The following is a 17,760-nucleotide window of genomic DNA, read 5'->3' on the forward strand; positions in this document are numbered from 1 at the left end:
ATCCCACCAGGAGTGTAAAGGCCACTGCAGGTGAGTTGTGAAAAGAGAGATTAGAAGAAGAAGGAAAAAGTTGAGATGGTTCCTCCCTTTAGCAGAGTCTCTTCTGGCATCTCTTGACGTTGTCTCTCTTCCTAGCATTTTTGATCTTTTTAGTCTTTCTAGAATGGTCATCCACTTCTGGTTGTCCACAGAAATAGAACCTGAGGTTAAAACACTGAGAGAACCTCACAATTCTTCTTTTTTCATCTTTGTTCACCTTTCCCATCCTATCTTCCATTCTCTTTAGTATTCTTCTTTCTTAGAAAATAGGTCCAGGGAGCTTTTCAGAAGAACAGCAGGAAAAAACAAACAAAACAAAACAGAGGGAAACTAGGCAATAAAGTAAGGAAGATGGAGAGGAGGAGGAAGGGGGGGCGGTGACCCCCTCAATCCCAAGTTAACAGGAAATGGTCCTGAGTTAATACAGAGCTGGCAAGGCTTCCTGTCTTACTTAAACTACAGAAAGGAATTGGCTGAAATTTGATAAAATTGTAAAGGAAAATCCGAGGGGGAAAACCCTCCACAAGAATAGCGATGATATTAAACCACTCAACATGTTAAGGAAGTCTGGCTATACGCCTGCAGATGACATATCCAGATAGACTAAGAGGATTAAATTATCTCTTGATATTGGACTGTATGTGTGTGTGTGCGTGTGTGTGAGTGTGTGTGTGTGTGTGTGTGTGTGTGTGGTGATAGCTACGTGTATTTTAAATATAAGGTAAGAATTACCTATAAGCTTGTTAGAATGGGCTTTATTTTTTATTAAGCATAAATTTAGTTCACATTTATTCGTTTGTTTATTTATTTACCAGCATATTCAAAACACACAACAATTCCGGTAGCATCAGAGCAAAATAAAAAGATGACTCCTCTATTCATGGAAGACTTAAATTAAATAGGAAGCCACCAAAATATGATAAAGCCAACTAACTTTAATCATAATGAGTGTACGGGGAATACGGAAAGGTAATAAAAAGAGTACAAACTTCCAGCTGTAAGACTAGTGAGATCTGAGGATCTAATGTATAACATGGTGATGGTAGTTGATAACACTGTATTGTATAATTAAGCATATAAATTATCACCAAAAAAGAAGATCAATATGTGAAGTGATGGATGTGTTAATTAACTAGGTCAGGGATCCTTTCACAATATACAAATCACCATGATGTATACTGTAAATATCTTACAATTTTGCTTTGTCATTTATATGTCAATAAAGTTAAAAAACTATTAAGAAGAGTAAATGTTTTCCTTTCACAGGATTATATTACTGATATGGATTTGTATAATAAACTTTCTAAATGCTACTGCAATGGTAAAAGACCCTGCTTGGAAAGAATCCTAGGTGTCTCATTTCCCCAGCAGAAGGGCAGCAGCTCATAGCCAGGAAGTGGCCACGTTTATCTTTGTGCCTCTCATGCTGGGACAGGGCTGGGCACATATCAGTGTTTCTTGAGCTAAACCAAACTGGGGGAGAATAGTGAAGGGGAAATTCTGAGGAAAAGTGATTTAATTGTTTGCTTATTTTAGCATCCTTATTGTCTGCGTGGTAATTGGATTTAGAAACCCACTCCCATTTTTCTCCTGACATTGAACTCCCAGAATATTCTAATTAAAACAACTTTTTTTTTGGTCCCCATTTATTGAGCACTTCTTATGTGTGAGGCTTTTAAATATCCTGGGTGCTCAGTCCTCATCACAGGTGATACCATTTAACACTTACACAGGCCAGAGATGTGGGGATCCTGACTGTTGTACACAGCATCCTGCTCGTTGCCAGGACTCAATACAACTTAAACAATAGCAGCAACAGCTGTGAGAAGAATCCAAGGACCAATTTGTTGGAATAAAGCAGAACAAGACTTTACCATATGGTAGATATATCTCAGATGGGTTTATTAGATGTAGGATGATTTTTCTTGTAGCCTAAGGGCTTTCTGGAGGGAATCTGAAATCTTTTCACTATGCCCACATCATTGCCAGATGTGGATATAGTGAAATAGACCTTATTCTGTGTGTGTGTGTGTTTGTGCATGTGCACATATGTGCGTGTGCAAAAGTAGCAAATTCTGATTCCCATAACAAGTTTCAGTTATCTCACTTTCACTTTCTTATGCAAAAATTTCTTCTTGAGCCTTTCAAATGTGCAGCAGGACTCTGTCCCTGCTCCATCAGAATATGTTATGGGTCATAATCATGTTCACCAAAATGTAAAACTAGAGGCAGTAAAAGAATGATAAAACATGGCAATTTCATAAAGGGCTTTGTTAGTCTTGTATTCTAACAGGATGTATTGGAGTGCTCCACCAAAAGTTAAAAATTCATTGTGATTACTGATACCATTAATCAGAATTTGCCATGTGAACAGCTCAGAGCTCTGTTGTATTAAGCTGTCATGTGGTTGCAATCATACCTTTCTAACTGCCATCAGAGGTAACTGTCAGCAACACCATGTCTTCTCTCCAGTCTATTGCGGCTCCAGGTCCCCAGGGTTCCATCCTGAGTCCAAGGTGATTTGTACGGTACGCTAATGACCTGCTGATTGTCTGCACAAAAGCGTAATTGTACACTGTTCAGGCAACACTGTGATTCTACACAAAAGCAAAGGACTGTCTGGTGTCAAAATAATACCATAGTCTAACTTTGATAAAGGTTTTTTAACTGACTACAAGGTACTATTTGGTGCTAAAGCATGTGGCAGAAATAATGTTTATTCAAATAACTAACAAGTTGCCAGCAGGGGGAAATTTCAGGAGTGTGTGTGTGTGTGTGTGTGTGTGTGTGTGTGTGTGCAGGATGCTGTTTGATAGCTGTTTCTGTTCAGATTTTTGTTCTAATTTTGAAAGGTATAGAAACTAGCAAATATCTTTGTTTCAGTTAGATATTTATTCATGGCGCTGATTATCAATGTACATCTTAAGTAAGATGTCACTGAAGGGTTTTCCTACTAGGTAATGAAAATGTGTGGTGAACACTATCTTGATCTATTTTCCTCTTTGTCTTTTGGCCTACCTCTCTGATTTGCCTCAGTGAGCAGGTGAAGCCATCAATACTCTTCCATGGGTGTGACTGCCCCCGTGTCTCCCCTCTAAACCTGAGGACAGAGGAGAGAACCTGTCCAGTGATGGAAAAATTGAAAGTCACTGAAAACCCTATCCTGCTCCTCTTTTCCCTGACCCCATGCTCTGCTAGCTGAAGTCTGGCCAGTTTGTGTGTGTGAAATGGGCTGGTTCTTCCCTACAGGGACTTGTCACTAAGTCATTTATCTGTTTAGTGATAGAGGAGAATTCCTGCTGAGACTCTGACCCGATTCCAAAGCTTGATTCCAAGACTTGACTTGTTTCATTTCTTCATTCATTTGTTTATGCTTTCACGCATTTGGTGATAGTTTTAAACCTGTTGTTATATACCAAACGCTATGCTAACCAGGATGATAATGATGAATAAGATTTGGCCTCAGGTCTCAATCCCCTTGTTGTCCTATAGGAGTCAACTGGCTATTACCAAATGCTTAAGAGACTACCAAGCATCCCTTGTCAGCTCAGTTCTGAAAGGATTTAAAGAGAATGTGAATTGCAACATGTTGGCAAAATGAAAGGTTCTCCATGGGACTGTATGCATATTTAGGGCAAGAAGCAAGTCTTGTCCTTGGAGTTATTTATGGCTCTGAGTGCAGGAAGGACATAGAGCACATGTTCTATAAATGTTGATTTTTTTTGAATTTTTGAATTGGAATCAAATTTTGGAATTTGGAAAAGAATCTTTAGCAATGGACAGTAAATTGAAGATGCCAAGAGTAGGGGCTTTGGGGTCAGCTATGAGTTTGGCCTCTACTGATACAGCTTCACTTAGTAGTCAGTAATGGCCTTTGTTCCATCAAATTTATTTGTCCATTTCAGAATCTTTGTGTTTAAAACTTATGATATGTCAGTGCATGTGCTAGGTGTTGTACATTCAAGAGTGAACAAAATGGAAACAGGATCTTTCCTCATGTAGCTCCCAGTAGAGGGGGTATGGGGATCTCAGAACAGATTAAGAGGATTCCAATAAGGTGTGTTAAGTTTCATGAGAAAGGAGTCCTACTGTTACCAAGGAGTCATCCTTGGTGACTACAAATGGGAGGGGTTGGAGGTCAGGCAGACAAGTTCTCCAGCACATAGGGACAATGTGCCGAGCCCTGGAGGCAAGAATGGTCAAGGTGCATTCCAGTACTTAAATATATCTAGATATATCCAGAGCCATTGAATTTTCACCTGCAAGGAGAGGAGCTTGAGATGAAGCTAGGGAGGTGAATGGGGCCAGACCTTGCATGACCTTGTAGGGAGTGCTAAGTAGTCTGGACTCCATCGAAGACCAAAAGGAATTTATTGAAGGGATTTGAACAGGCAGCGCTACAGTGAAATTTGTATTTTTGAACTATTGCTTGGGCTACATATTGGATGAAGGATGGAGGAGGTGAGAGATATACCAGTTAGGAAGGCTTTTGCATAAATCCAGGTGGGAGATGGCCCATAGTGAGTGTAGTATTGTGGAAAATGCATAAGTTTGAGAATCCAGTAAGACCTGGCTCTAAAACTTAACTAGCTTTGTGACTGTTAGCAAGTAATTATTATTTTATATAACCCCCACACTTTCTTCTGCAAAACAGAGTAACTTTGCCTGTTCCCAAATGGAATACTGTAACCAACCTGCCAGATATTACATGACACACACTTAAATGCTAGCCCCTTCTTGTGCCTAACAGTAATAGCCCTCCTTCCTCCTTGCTTGTATTTCTTCTCCTTTGATGTACAACTTTGTGCTTTAAAATCTTTTTAATGTTTATTTATTTTTGACAGACAGAGAGAGAGAGAGACAGAGAGAGAGAGTGTGTGTGGAGGAGGGGCAGAGAGAGAGGGAGACACAGAATCTGAAGCAGGCTCCAGGCTCTGAGCTGTCAGCACAGCTGACAAACCACGAGATCATGACCTGAGCCAAAGTCAGACACTTAACCTACTGAGCCACCCAGGTGCCCCTACAACTTTGTGCTTTTAAATAGGATATTTTGTTACTGTTGTTGGTCCTTTTTATTCCTGGACCATGTATATGGGGAAGAGCCCTCTTTTCTCTTTCTGCCTTTGTGACTACTATAGTTCTCCCAGAGTGTTCTGGGCCATCACAAGGTTACCTCTGAAGTTGCTTCTGTGGAACACTTCATTCTGTTCTGTGTGATGTTACAACCAATGAAAACCAAGCATAGTAAAGATGAAAATCTTTGCTCCCTTCACTTTTGGAACTTTCTGGTAACTGTATTCTCCTCCTCATACCCTCGGAATGCAGCTTTGGTATTATCTTTGGCTGTCCTCGGGGCTGCTTCTTAAGCACTTGTGGAGAGACAACTTTGTATTTTTTACAGAATAGACCTTATTTTCACTCGGAGAATATTCCAAAATCCTGTCATATTTTCCTTTCTGACATCTCTAAAACTCATCTTTTCCCACTGGTCTCTAATAGCTAAAATCCTTTCCCATATTTTGGACCTCTTTTTCTTCTACTCCTTATAAGTCCCTCCATTGTGGTCTCTATTCTTGAGTTCTGTCTCTGTTAAAGCAATCTCCTTGGTACCTTCATTACAACATCTTTTTAAAATGCTCTCCCCAGTTTCTCTCCTCTGCATTAAATCTGGACTTCAGGGACTTTCACTGTCTTCACTGCCTGATTAGTTTTTCCCTGCTGGTTTCTTATATTTCTTCTTAATTTCTTAATACCTGACCTCTTTATATGTGTTCTTTTTATTTTACTCATTCACTTTTTGTTTTCTTAGGCAGTTTTCAAGCTGTCTCCTCCCTAGCCAAGGACATTTTCTTTCCTTTTTATATGCCAAACTCAGCCTCAAACAAGTCGTATCCTGAAACCCCTTTCTTATTTTTCTCATAACATTCTTCCTTATTTGCTAATGCCTCCCTCTTCATGATGATGGTCTTTTCTTTATCAGGTGATGCTGCTGCTATTTAATAGAGTGTATGTATACACTGTTTTGATATAAGCAGATCTATTACTTATTAAAGAAGGTCTCTGTTATTAATTGACTTAAGTCCATTCTCTCACTTCCATTACCACTGCTTGTTTGAGGTTGACAATTGTAGTTACCTCCCATTCAGTCTCACTGCCTCAGCTATCTCTCCCAGCTCCTCTATCCTTAATATCGTTCTCAGAATGTCTTTCTGATCTGGTGCATTTCTCTTCTAAAACAAAACAAAACAAAACAAAACAAAACAAAACAAAACAAAACAAAACAAAACAAAACAAAACAAACAAAGCTTCTGGCTTTCCCTGGCTTGTGGAATGAGATTTATCTTCCTTAGGTGTGCTTCAAAAATCTTCACACTGTGGCCCGTCCTCACCATTCCAGGCTCACCCTGTCACTTTTTGACCCCAAATCCCAAATTCCAGTCACATGGAACAGCTTAAGGATGTTTGCAATACAATTTACTATATATAGAGGTTGAGAGTGGACTGCTACATACCAAATTTAAGCTGCAGAATTCTTTGCCATTTTTTTAAAAAGTCAAAAGATTTCATGTAAAAACCTGTCTTTCTGGTTTCTCTCAGAAAATATGGCAATACTGCATCATATTCATACCTGGCAACAGAAGGGTGGAATTGAATGGTGGCCGCCCCTTTAGACGAAACATGCTTTTCTCCAATTTGCCAGTTTCTGCCACTGTGTTTTGTATCCTCAATGTTGAGGCAAAGGGTCACTTGCCATCCGCCATTGCTCTTGTGCTTTGTCTTGCCTGACAGTATTAAGACACTGTCGTTCCGCATCTCTCCACATAAATAACAGATGGGTGGATGCTATTTTGTATTTCGAAAAACATATGGGACCTACTTTACTCTTTCATCCTTGTGGCCCCTGTAGGCATCTGAATTTGGCTCTAGGACCAAGTGCCTTGCAGTAGGGTCTGGCTCCATCACTTGCTAGCTGTGTAGTTTCAGGCAACTGACTTAAGCATTCTCACTTTCACCTTAATAGTGTGTACCTCACAGCTTTTTTGTGAAGATTATGTGAGATAATCTATGTAGAGAATTTAGTAGAAAAATTGGAACATGGAAAGAATTAATAATTCTTAGCTATATCATGATCACTATTATTATTATTCTGTTTTCCCAGAATCGAATAGTGGGAATATTAGAATCATGAGGGACATGATTTTGGACAGATTCTTTTGGTGCCTACTTAGCCACACCTTTCTAGCTATCAGTTTTGTCACTTACTGGCTATGGGCCTGGTCAAGTTGTTTAACCTTACTGTACCTCCATTTTATCATCTGTAAAATGTTAACAATAACAGTATAATAATAGTATCCACTTCTTTGGTTATGATGTATCATTTGAGATAACCACATACAGTGTATCACAGCTGTCTGCCAAATAAGAAGCATGCAGTAGACCTAGCTGTGATAATAATCAGCTGCCCAGGCCTCTGTTGCCCAGGGGAAGTCACCCAATAGTTGTGAGGACCCAGAGAGCCAGGTGATCCACCTGCCTGTGATATATGGTGCCCACAGGTCTACATGGGTTTTTCAAAAATGGAAATATAATTTGCATACCATAAAATTCATTCTCTCAAAATGTATAATTGAGATTGCACAAAGTTGCAAAATCATCACAACTAATTCCAGAAAGTTTTCATCATCCCCCAGAAGAAACCCCATACCCTTTATCTGTCATTCCTCAAACCTACCCCCCCCAGCCCTTGGCAACCACTGATGTGCTTCATTTCCATGGATTTGCTGGTGTTTGTCTTCCGGGCTCTGACTTGTGCCCCAATTGTCAAGAACTGTTAGATATTTTGGCTTGAGAGGATGTCCCCAGGGCAGTGATAACAAACCATAGGGGTGATTCCAACACCTCACAGATCAGGTTCTCCCTAGATTCCTCAGGGAATCTGCCAACATTCCGGTGTCTCCCCCTGACCCACTGAACCAGACCGTTGTCCAGGAAGGGGAAATTACTATTCAGAAAGTACCCAAATACCGCTCAAGAATTGGTTGGAAGAACATGATCCTCCCGTCTAGAGCAAGGACAATGTGTTGTGCTCATGAAGACTTACTTGGGCTGGGCTGTGGGCTGGGATTTAAGAGATTTAGGCTCAGTCTTGGCCCTACCTTTCGGTCAGTCCCTATGTGACACTGGATAAGCCACTCACTTTTCACTTTGTTTCTTTGTGAAGGGAGGGATTTGGACCAGGGCAGATACCTGGGAGGCAGACATGATCACTGGTATCTGTAGGAAGCTTTTCTGCAGGTTAGACATCAGTTCTAAAAAATCCTCTTTATGTGCTCTGAGGACAGCACTGCTTTCTCAGTCTGGGCTTAACAGCTGTTCAGATTGTTTGTAATGTGGAGGCAATGTTGCTGAAGCCCACTGTTTGTGGAGTTTTGGTGGTTGGTGTGGAGCAGTGTTGAGATTCAACAAGAAGCATGGGAAGCCCCTCCGCTTTGCTTGCTCACTTGTCCCCTCTCTATTCTTCCCATATTCCAGTAATGAAGATTGCAGGTAATTTTAAATTGCAAATAGCCCACAGGGATGCTAAAGCCACCAGTTGTTAATAGTCTAGTGTGAAATACTCAAATCTAACAATTGGAAGACCTTTGGTTTAACCAGTCTTTGTCATATTAAAGACATTTGAGTGGGTAGATGATGGCACGTGCACACTGGGTTCCTGGAGCCCCAGGTCAGGGACAGAGTAAGGCAGCAAGGGAGGGAATGGAAGCCAAAGACAGTTACTGACATGGCAGTTTTGCTCAGTCCCTGAGTGGCGGCACTGTAATACATCTGCTTTAGCTTTGGGCAGAGATGCCCTAAACTAGTCATGCTTCATCTAGATCATCTTTGGGTGAGGTTTTTATCATTCTGTCTTACTTTGTTAATGACTCTGAGAATCAGTCATTTTGGTTTCCAGGAACAGACTAAGACGTGGGCGACTGTGCTTCTAACTTTTCATAGTATCTTAAATCCATTTGTCCCAGATATTATCATTTATCTCTCACTTAGGTCACAGAACCACAACTCCATTCAGGTCAGCTCTGTGAAACACTGGGAAGAAACAGCAGCTGTTTCTGGATTCCGGTGGCTCTCTTTCCTTTTTTTCTTACTATGTCCCTCCCAAGCCCCCTCATTCTACACCCTTTCTGCATGCAGATTCACTTGGATTTAATTTCAATTATAATTTTTCCTCTTTCTTTGATAAAGCAAAATAAATGAAGGAATAGAGAATCCTTAGGCATACTTTGTGTGTCCCTGTAGTCTCTGCCTCATTGTTTGGAAACCACAGACTTCATCTAGATGCCAATGAATCCATCACCGGGGTTTGTTTAAGCCATGTATTTACCAAGATCTTCCCCTGAGCAGTGGCTTAACTTTTTAATCTTTGATTTATAATTTTACAGTTGCTGAGACAGAAGGAAAACCCACTTCTTTGGAGGAGCATGACCTTTTCCTATATTGCTTCTCACTGGACTTCCTGAATCCTGGCCCCAGACACCATCATCAAGAAGACCTTATGGATGGGCTACCTATCCCCTGAGAGAAGAGGAACATCAACGGCAGTTTCTAAAGAGATTGCCTTCTTCATTTCAAGTAATGGCTGCAATCAGGGTCAGATTAAAGACAGACCAGCTGGACAACTGCTTGGAGGACCAACCTACGAGGGCACTAAAATGTCCATAGTATGCTAACACGTACTTTATATTTCCGTGGAAATATAAAGAGAGGAAAATGATACTAGCACTAATTTTAGGGAGAAGCCTGTCCTCTAGTAAAGATCTGGCAAGTAGTAGTTTGATGGAAACACTAATTTATTAGCCTACATGTCTCTGCACTCTAGGGCTTGAAAATGAAAACATAATCAGAGACTATCTTCCAGTTCTAGGATGTTAGCCCTTATTATATCTTCATTCACCTGGAGGTAAATGTTAACTAACACATTTAACTAACATAGATCAAATCAAATAGAGCTTGAACTCCCTGCCTATGGGCTGGTTGATTGGACTCTGTGTTGAGTTAATTAGATCAATGGAGACACTGGGTGGAGTTGAGATCTTTAAAAATATTTGGCTGAAGGGTGATATTACTGGGTATTTGTAGATGAGGACATCAAAAAACATTCTTAGAATCATGAAATATGGAACCGGTGGTCACATTAAAAATTTCAACTAGTAGTTAAGTACTTATTGGACACCAGAGACTTAGGTATAAGATAGACATGGTTCCTACATCAAGGAGCTCACATTCTAGATTTCTCTTAGATATAAAGAGCAGTGGCCATAGCAAACAACTGAACACAAAGGTATTCTTGAGTCCAGGATTCCATTTAACATATTAATTCCTATTGCCTTAATCAAGCCTAGTGAGCATACATTTATAAGACTTACCAGTCTGCATTCTATAAATGCTCTGTGAACCTGCCTAGATTGTTTCCCTAGCAAGCTGCGTAAAGTCCCATGGTGCCAGAGGAAGGGGGTAGGGTTAGTTAGAGATTCTGGGGAGAGAGATATCAAGTGACATGGGTCAGGAAAAATGAAGAGATAGAATTTGGGAAGCAACTATTGCTTCTGTTTCATGTGGGGAAACTGTAGTGTGAAAAATGCTAGGCTGGGAACTTTGAGACCTAGATCTTTATTCTAATACAAACAAGCTGTGTGACTGTGGGCAGTCCACTTGGGGGCTTCTTGGGCCATCCAAGACCCCTTCCAGCTCTAAAAATGTTAACCTCAGGCCCCAGTCTACTGGACAACTGGCAAATTTCTAACTCAGCTGTTCTCAAGCTGTTAGGTTAGTAGATCTGCAACAGTCACTTGATTGATTGATTTTTGGAGGAGTTTTTATCAACCTTACAGGATACAATAAATCTGCTTCTCCCCTTAGGAGTTGAGCAGGTTCTAGAAACACACCCTGTAGAGCTCAGAGAGGCTTTATTCCTTCCTTTACCCTTTATTCTCCTTCCTTTACCCTTTATTCTATCTGTGCCTCTCTCCCTCTCCTTTCCTTCATCACACTTCCTTTGAGCATATACCACATGAAATGTACCAGGTGTGTGCTAGGTTTGGAGATACAAGCTAAACTTGACATTTCCCCACACTCCCACACTCCTTTCACAGGAGAGGGTACAAAACCCTCCTTGCTATCATCTGCTGGTGTTTCTTTTAGTGAGAATCAGCCATGTCCCAGGGGAGTGTGCTGGCGGTACTGCTGGGGTAATGAGTTCTGGGCAGATGTCCCATTCTGCTCAAGCAGTTTTGAGGTGCCTTGACATATGCCCCTAGGCAATCACTTAAACCCAGGGTCCAGAAAAAAAGGAAGAGACAATCATTTACTTATTGGGATAAATCTGTAAAGGGACAGTCCTCTATACAGTGATGGCCACTGTCTGTCATACCTCTTGCAACCCTCTCTGCCCAGGTGGGGAGAATGTAGGTGATTACTGCCTAAACTTAAAAAAAAAAAAAAAAACCTCTTTAATAGATAGACATCTTTCATTATACTGTGCTTTATATTTCATTATGACCAGTGGCCTTTTTAAATATATATATTTTATATTTTTCAAGATCAGATGGCTGATAGGACTTAGAAGAGAAACAAAGAGCTTGGTAACTCACATAAGTGGAAAGTTGACCATGGAATAACCGACAGCATATTCAAATATCTTAGTGAGTGCTAGAGGAGCTGCAGCAGAAAAGGAAACATTCTGTCAACCATCTCATATTTCCAAATATCTGGATACTGGCCATTGTGAAGACAAAAACTACAGATGATGGATCTTTCCAACTCTCATCTGCATGGTCTGAAGTCTTGTAGCTCCAGCTGTTGACTCTAAGCCAATTTACATTTGTTTTCTTTAGCCCTCTTAAGAGAAAATAAAAATCTTATTTTTCCAAGCAATTAAAACTCTTCTGCTTCAGCTAGAATGAAAGAATTAGGAGTTATTTCTCCTTGTGTATAATTGCATGTTTCATTTTTGTTGTTTAATGATTGACAGAAAACTGATAAATTGAGACATCTTTGAATCAGGTTGAATGTACTCTCTTGGTGGCTCCATTGCTAATTTGTTTGACTATTTCACAGCATATTTTGCTCTGTAATGGAAAGGTTTATTAAATATGAGGGGCGCAAAGCTGTCTGAATACTAATGAACTTATTTGCCAAAATTTAAATGTTCCTTCTTATTAGGAAATGCCTGTCTCACTTAACAGGATCCAAATTGAATAATGAAGAAAATTAAACTATATTGTATCCTCAAGAGACATTGTGTGTGAACTGTAACAGAATAGTGATGGGGGAAAGGGATCACTTTTTAGAAAAAAGAGTAGATAATTTGGATCGTATAAGAAAGGATAACTCAGGGGTTCTTGGGTGGCTCAGTTGGTTAAGTGTCCAACTTTGGTTCAGGTCATGATCTCATGGTTCATGGGTTCGAGCCCTGCGTCAGTCTCTGTGCTGACAGCTCAGAGCCTGGAGCCTGTTTCAGATTCTGTGTCTCCCTCTCCCTCTGCCCCTTCCCCACTCATGCTTTCTCTCTCCCTCTTTCAAAAATAAATAAAAACATTAAAAAAATAAAAAATTTAAAAATAAATAAAAAAAGGATTAACTCAGAGAAATTCAACTTTTTTTTTGAAAGAAATATACTCACAGAAATTTAATGAGCAGGATTGCCTACTGCACAGGTGATCTATACCTTTGGCTAGTTTAGAATGAGAGTAAAGTCATAATCATACAGCAATGCATGCTAGGTTTCAATGGTTACAATTTACTAACCTTATTCCAGTGTAAGGCATTACATATACCTCATGGAATAGGAAAATCAATAAGCTTGAAAAATGAAGACAGATATCTAGAGAAGTACAATAGGGAGATAGAGTTTGAGCAATTGCCCCAATTCTTAAATTTAGCATGGTGTTATGAGGCTGCCCCTTGATTAATATATTTACTTCCATTGCCTTGGTGTTACCACTAATAAAGTTCATGATCAAGCCCTTCCCTTGCCAGCATTTGAAGGGTATTGTGGGAGCAAGATGGCTGCCCACTAGACCAGGGACACAGGCTGGGAGAACTTCAGCAGCCACACAGACTGTCGAATATGGTCAGTGACAGAATGTATGGAGGGAGATAAAGTGACAGAGGGAAAGTGAGGGAGAATGTTAAGATGAAACTGTGCAAAGATGGGAATTCATTCCTGTCAGTCACTTAAATAGGAAGGTATCCACTGGAAAAGGATGAGATAAGAAAGGACCCTAAAGAAGAGAAAATAAACGGAAGAATGAATGTTTCCAGAGTTTGCTAAAATTAATTATCCTGAGATTTCAGGAGGAGGAAAGGAATATCAAGAGAAAAAGTAGTCCCTGAAGCCTGTGAAGTCTCAAAAACAAAACATAAATAAAAACATTTTTAAAACTAAAATCATACTCTTCTAGGAAAAGAGGCTGTGCATTAACAGGAAGTTTGATGACAGCAGGGTTTGTATTTAGGGATTTACTTTCAATCTCTAAGAGAAGTTTTATGTGACATAGTTTCAAAAGACAATGTGTCTTGTGGCCGTAATTCAGGGCTTCAATTGTAAAGGGGAAAAAAAGAATGGTCGATGCATCTCAGATAAATACTAACGAACTGTGCAATATTTCATTTGAGATTTGTATTATCCCCAATTAAGTTTTAAAAAGAGAGACCTAGTGCATTTGATTGCCTCTGTGGGAAGGTTTGAGAATTATAAACTTAGATTTCTCCCTTGGAGTGAAAATTTGCTCTGAAAAATTAAGTAAATAGTCTGGGGACATTAAGATTCACCTCCACCATTTCTTTTTTTTTTTTAATTTAAAAAAAAATTTTTTTAACGTTTTTTATTTATTTTTGAGATACAGAGAGACAAAGCATGAACGGGGGAGGGTCAGAGAGAGGGAGAAAAAGAATCCGAAACAGGCTCCAGGCTCTGAGCTGTCAGCACAGAGCCCGACATGGGGCTCGAACTCACGGACTGTGAGATCATGACCTGAGCCGAAGTCGGCCGCCCAACCGACTGAGCCACCCAGGCCCCCCCATCTCCACCATTTCAAATAATGATCTGTTCCTTCAGAAAAAAAGAAGTTGGAAAGTAGGAAGCAGAGGGAAAAGAGATGACTGATGGGTGGGTGAGCAAGAAGGGTAAATGAATACTGCAAACCGAATAGACTATACAATTTGTGAGAAAATGAACAATAGAGTTTGAAGGATAAGCGGGTAATGTGGAATATGAGATAATAAGACATTTAAACATAGGAAATTACTAGGGAAAGGGAGGATGAATTAAATGGGAGATGATTGAGGGAGGCAGGAAGGTGAGGAAGGGAAGAAGTCATTGGAATGGGAAACAAAATGTGACTAATGGCTGTAAAGGGCAAGGTTGAACTCTTGATGGCATGTCCCCCAACCTTTGGAGAGCATGCACAACCTAGAAAGAAAGGAAGAAAAGATGAAAAGAGTTCATGGTTAACATAGAATCATGAGGGCAATAAAAGAAGTAATGTGTATCATCAGTCCTCAAGAACAAAAGCATTTCTAGAGAATTGTATTAGTCTATCTTGTCCATTCATCTATGGACAGAATCGTCTTCATCTACCTTTTGCAAAAGGTTGAATTATAAAATTAATGCCATTAAAGGAAAGAAAAGCATTATTAGGAGAAGTTGAAGAAAATATTACATCCAGAACAACTGAAGTGGTGACTAAGTGAGCAACCTGTTCACAGCCTTTTATAACAATTTTTAAAATTCAGCCACTTAATGAAAGAGCTGGAGATAATGTACCCAAATAGAAATGTGGGCAGCGATGAGGGAGGAAGTTTTAACTGTTGTAAATATTTTATAATACATTCTTCCACAACATTCTTTTTTTCCCTCATAAAAATGAGTGAGATTAAGTAGAAATCTTCTGGGTATTGCTTTAAACACTGGATGAGAGGATTTATAGCAATGCAAATATTCCCAATAGTAGAAATAACATTAATTTTTCAAGAAGATTAATATCTGGAGGAGATCTAAATGCCTGTGATTATCCTTTTGCTTTCTTGTGTTTGTGCAGGGGATTCCTTTCAGCCAGACAGTACCAGACCCCCTTCGGAGGGAAGCTGATAAAGTAATTTAGGTGGAAAGGCCTAATGAGATAATGATGCTAAGGCCAGTTAACACCTAATAAGAACATAACCACCAGGGATGATATTGTTGCTTATTAATTATAATGATGATGTGGAGGAAAGAGACAAGGTGGCACTCATTTAGCAGAGAGCACTCAGGAGTAAAGCTGTTTTCCCAAAGGGCAAGATGCAGTCAGTTAGAGTTAGAAGTAGGCAACATTTAGCAGGGTCTGAAATTTATGGCCATTGGGTTATCCTGGCAACTGCAGAACCGGAGGCCGAGTAGGAGGTAATAGATGCCTTCCTGAGGTGGCCCCAGGCTGGAGATGGGACTTCTGTGGTTGCAGGGCCAGGCCATGTGTGTAGGCAGAGACTCCAAGCTGATTTTGGGGGGCAGTCTGCTTGCCTTAGATTCCACAGTGGTCATTTGTGGGCAGACAGGCAGGTGTCCAGAACTGGACTGAGGCTGCTTTCCATTCTGGACCTTCTCCTCCACTCCACTCAGTACTGTGAATCGGACCCATAGTGCAGCCCTTCAATCAGTGCTGGAGCCCTGCCCTGTCGAGGGAGCCCAGAAAATCTGCTGGTCCTGTTTTTAGAGGCACAGATCTAACTTCCATCTGCTGATTTGAATTCAAGGTTTCTGGGTATTAGTCACTGCCTCCACTCTGCTTCCTAAATTCTCTGTGGGTCTGGGCACCTCCATGTTCACCCACGGCAGGGGAATTGTAGTATCAGTTCATTGCAGATACACTAATATCTGTATTAATCACCCAGCAGGAGTCAAGAATGGGAGGAACAAAAGAGCCATGTGAAAAACCATGGGGCTTTTGGAAATCCTGTGAATCCTTAAGGGAGGCATAGAAACTTGAAATCCAGGATCAAGCTGGGGAAACAGATTTGTCACCCAGGAAAGAACCTGAAATTCTCTTTCTTATTCACTGTCTTTCCCCTCATAACATGGGTCTCCATCTGGATCCTAAACCCTATGCTATCACTCACTTCTTTCTGGGTCTGTGGATACCACATTTGCAGTGATGGCAGTGGTTTTCCACACCTTTCTGTGCTATTAATTTTATTAGCTGGATGAGTGCCATTTCACAGGATTTTTCTTGCTGTATGTGATGATGTCATTGACTCTGCCATAGAAAGGAAATAACATCTCATCATTAACTTTTAAAAGCAAGTATATTTTATTTTTATTAAATGTGTGGTCTGAGAGTGGCAAGAAGTAAAAAGCACTGAACTGGAAGACAGAAGGTACACCTCTAGTCCTGATCCTTATACATATACATATGTATCCTGTAAACTTGGATAAATCTCTTGCTTTTGTGAGCCTCAGCTTCCCTGTAAGGGTAATCTTTATATATATAGTTTTATAGCCACATCCAGCCTTTAAATTCTATATATATGCATATATGTTCATAAGAATCCTACACCTATTAAATCTTTATGAGAGAAGTAATTGGTAAACCCATAGGATGATAAATATTGCCTTAAATCCATGGTTCCGAGTGAACAATAAAGGTCGGGTGTTAGCAATAAACCAATGGCAGAACTATTTATTGAGCATTAACCATGTGGCAACCACATGCCAATCTTAAAGGCAGGCCCTTTACAGGTGAGCAAACCAATGGGTTCAAAAAGTGAAATAAGTCATTCAAGATCATATAGTTAATAAGGGGGTGGAGCCAAAATTCAAACCGAAGTCACCCTGAAACTGAAACCCTTGACCTTAATCACCACTTGTATGTATCTCTCTCTATTTAGAACCCAATACTTATGTTGCATACCTGATGGCACTGAAGTTTTTTCAGTCACAACTGTTCTTAACTGGTGATGGAAGGAGGAAGTGAGGCAGGGAATGGTATGAAAAATGTCCCCAGTTGATTCTGATGCATACATCTTTCTGCCTCTAAATCTGCCTTGAGACCTCACTTGAACAGTCATAATACCATAATTACATAAACAGCACCTTACTCTAAAAGTTCCTGCCATGAACAGTTCTCATTTTTGCTCCTTTCAACATGGTTTTGAGGTAGGCAAGGGAGTCAGACACAATTATTTCTCCTGTGTTCCAAGTGGGAAATTGAAGCAAAGAGAATTGATTAATGCAATTTCATGCACTCAGTGGTCACAGAACTGACATCAAGACTCATACCTTAATCCATTCGTCAGTTGATGGACATTTAGGCTCTTTCCATAATTTGGCTATTGGGTATGGAAACCAGTTTGACAACAAATTATATTATGTATATATATATATATACACATTTATATATATAATATATATACATTATTATATATATATAAATGACTTACACCTTAAGACTCCAGCCACCACAAGGCATTGTCTTTTAGCCAATTCAATTAATAATGTATTTCATATAAGGATATGTATTTCATATATGTCATTTTGTTCTTCCTGGGAGTTTCCTAGTAGATGTAGCATTTCAGTCACATTTATTTATTTGGAATATCTGTAAAATTAGCCTCTCTGAATACTGCCAGTTGCAATAGTCATTGCCAAATGCCAAATGGAGGAAAATGGTTTCTTAATCAGGCATTTCT

The 17,760-nt window shown here is 39.9% G+C and overlaps 1 long non-coding RNA gene across 3 annotated transcripts in view; it reads left to right on the forward strand.

Annotated features, from left to right (window-relative positions):
• LOC121028707 (uncharacterized) overlaps window positions 1–12,328 on the forward strand; it is a 44,880-nt gene extending 32,552 nt beyond the window's left edge. For all 3 annotated transcript variants that reach the window (XR_005789397.1, XR_005789395.1, XR_005789396.1), the window contains one exon: window positions 9,480–12,328. This is a non-coding gene — a long non-coding RNA (uncharacterized LOC121028707). The remainder of the gene's footprint in view (window positions 1–9,479) is intronic.
• Window positions 12,329–17,760: the final 5,432 nt, after the last annotated feature.

The sequence above is a fragment of the Herpailurus yagouaroundi genome, unplaced genomic scaffold (assembly GCF_014898765.1).
Source record: "Herpailurus yagouaroundi ecotype Mexico unplaced genomic scaffold, PumYag 100, whole genome shotgun sequence".
NCBI lineage: Eukaryota > Metazoa > Chordata > Mammalia > Carnivora > Felidae > Herpailurus > Herpailurus yagouaroundi.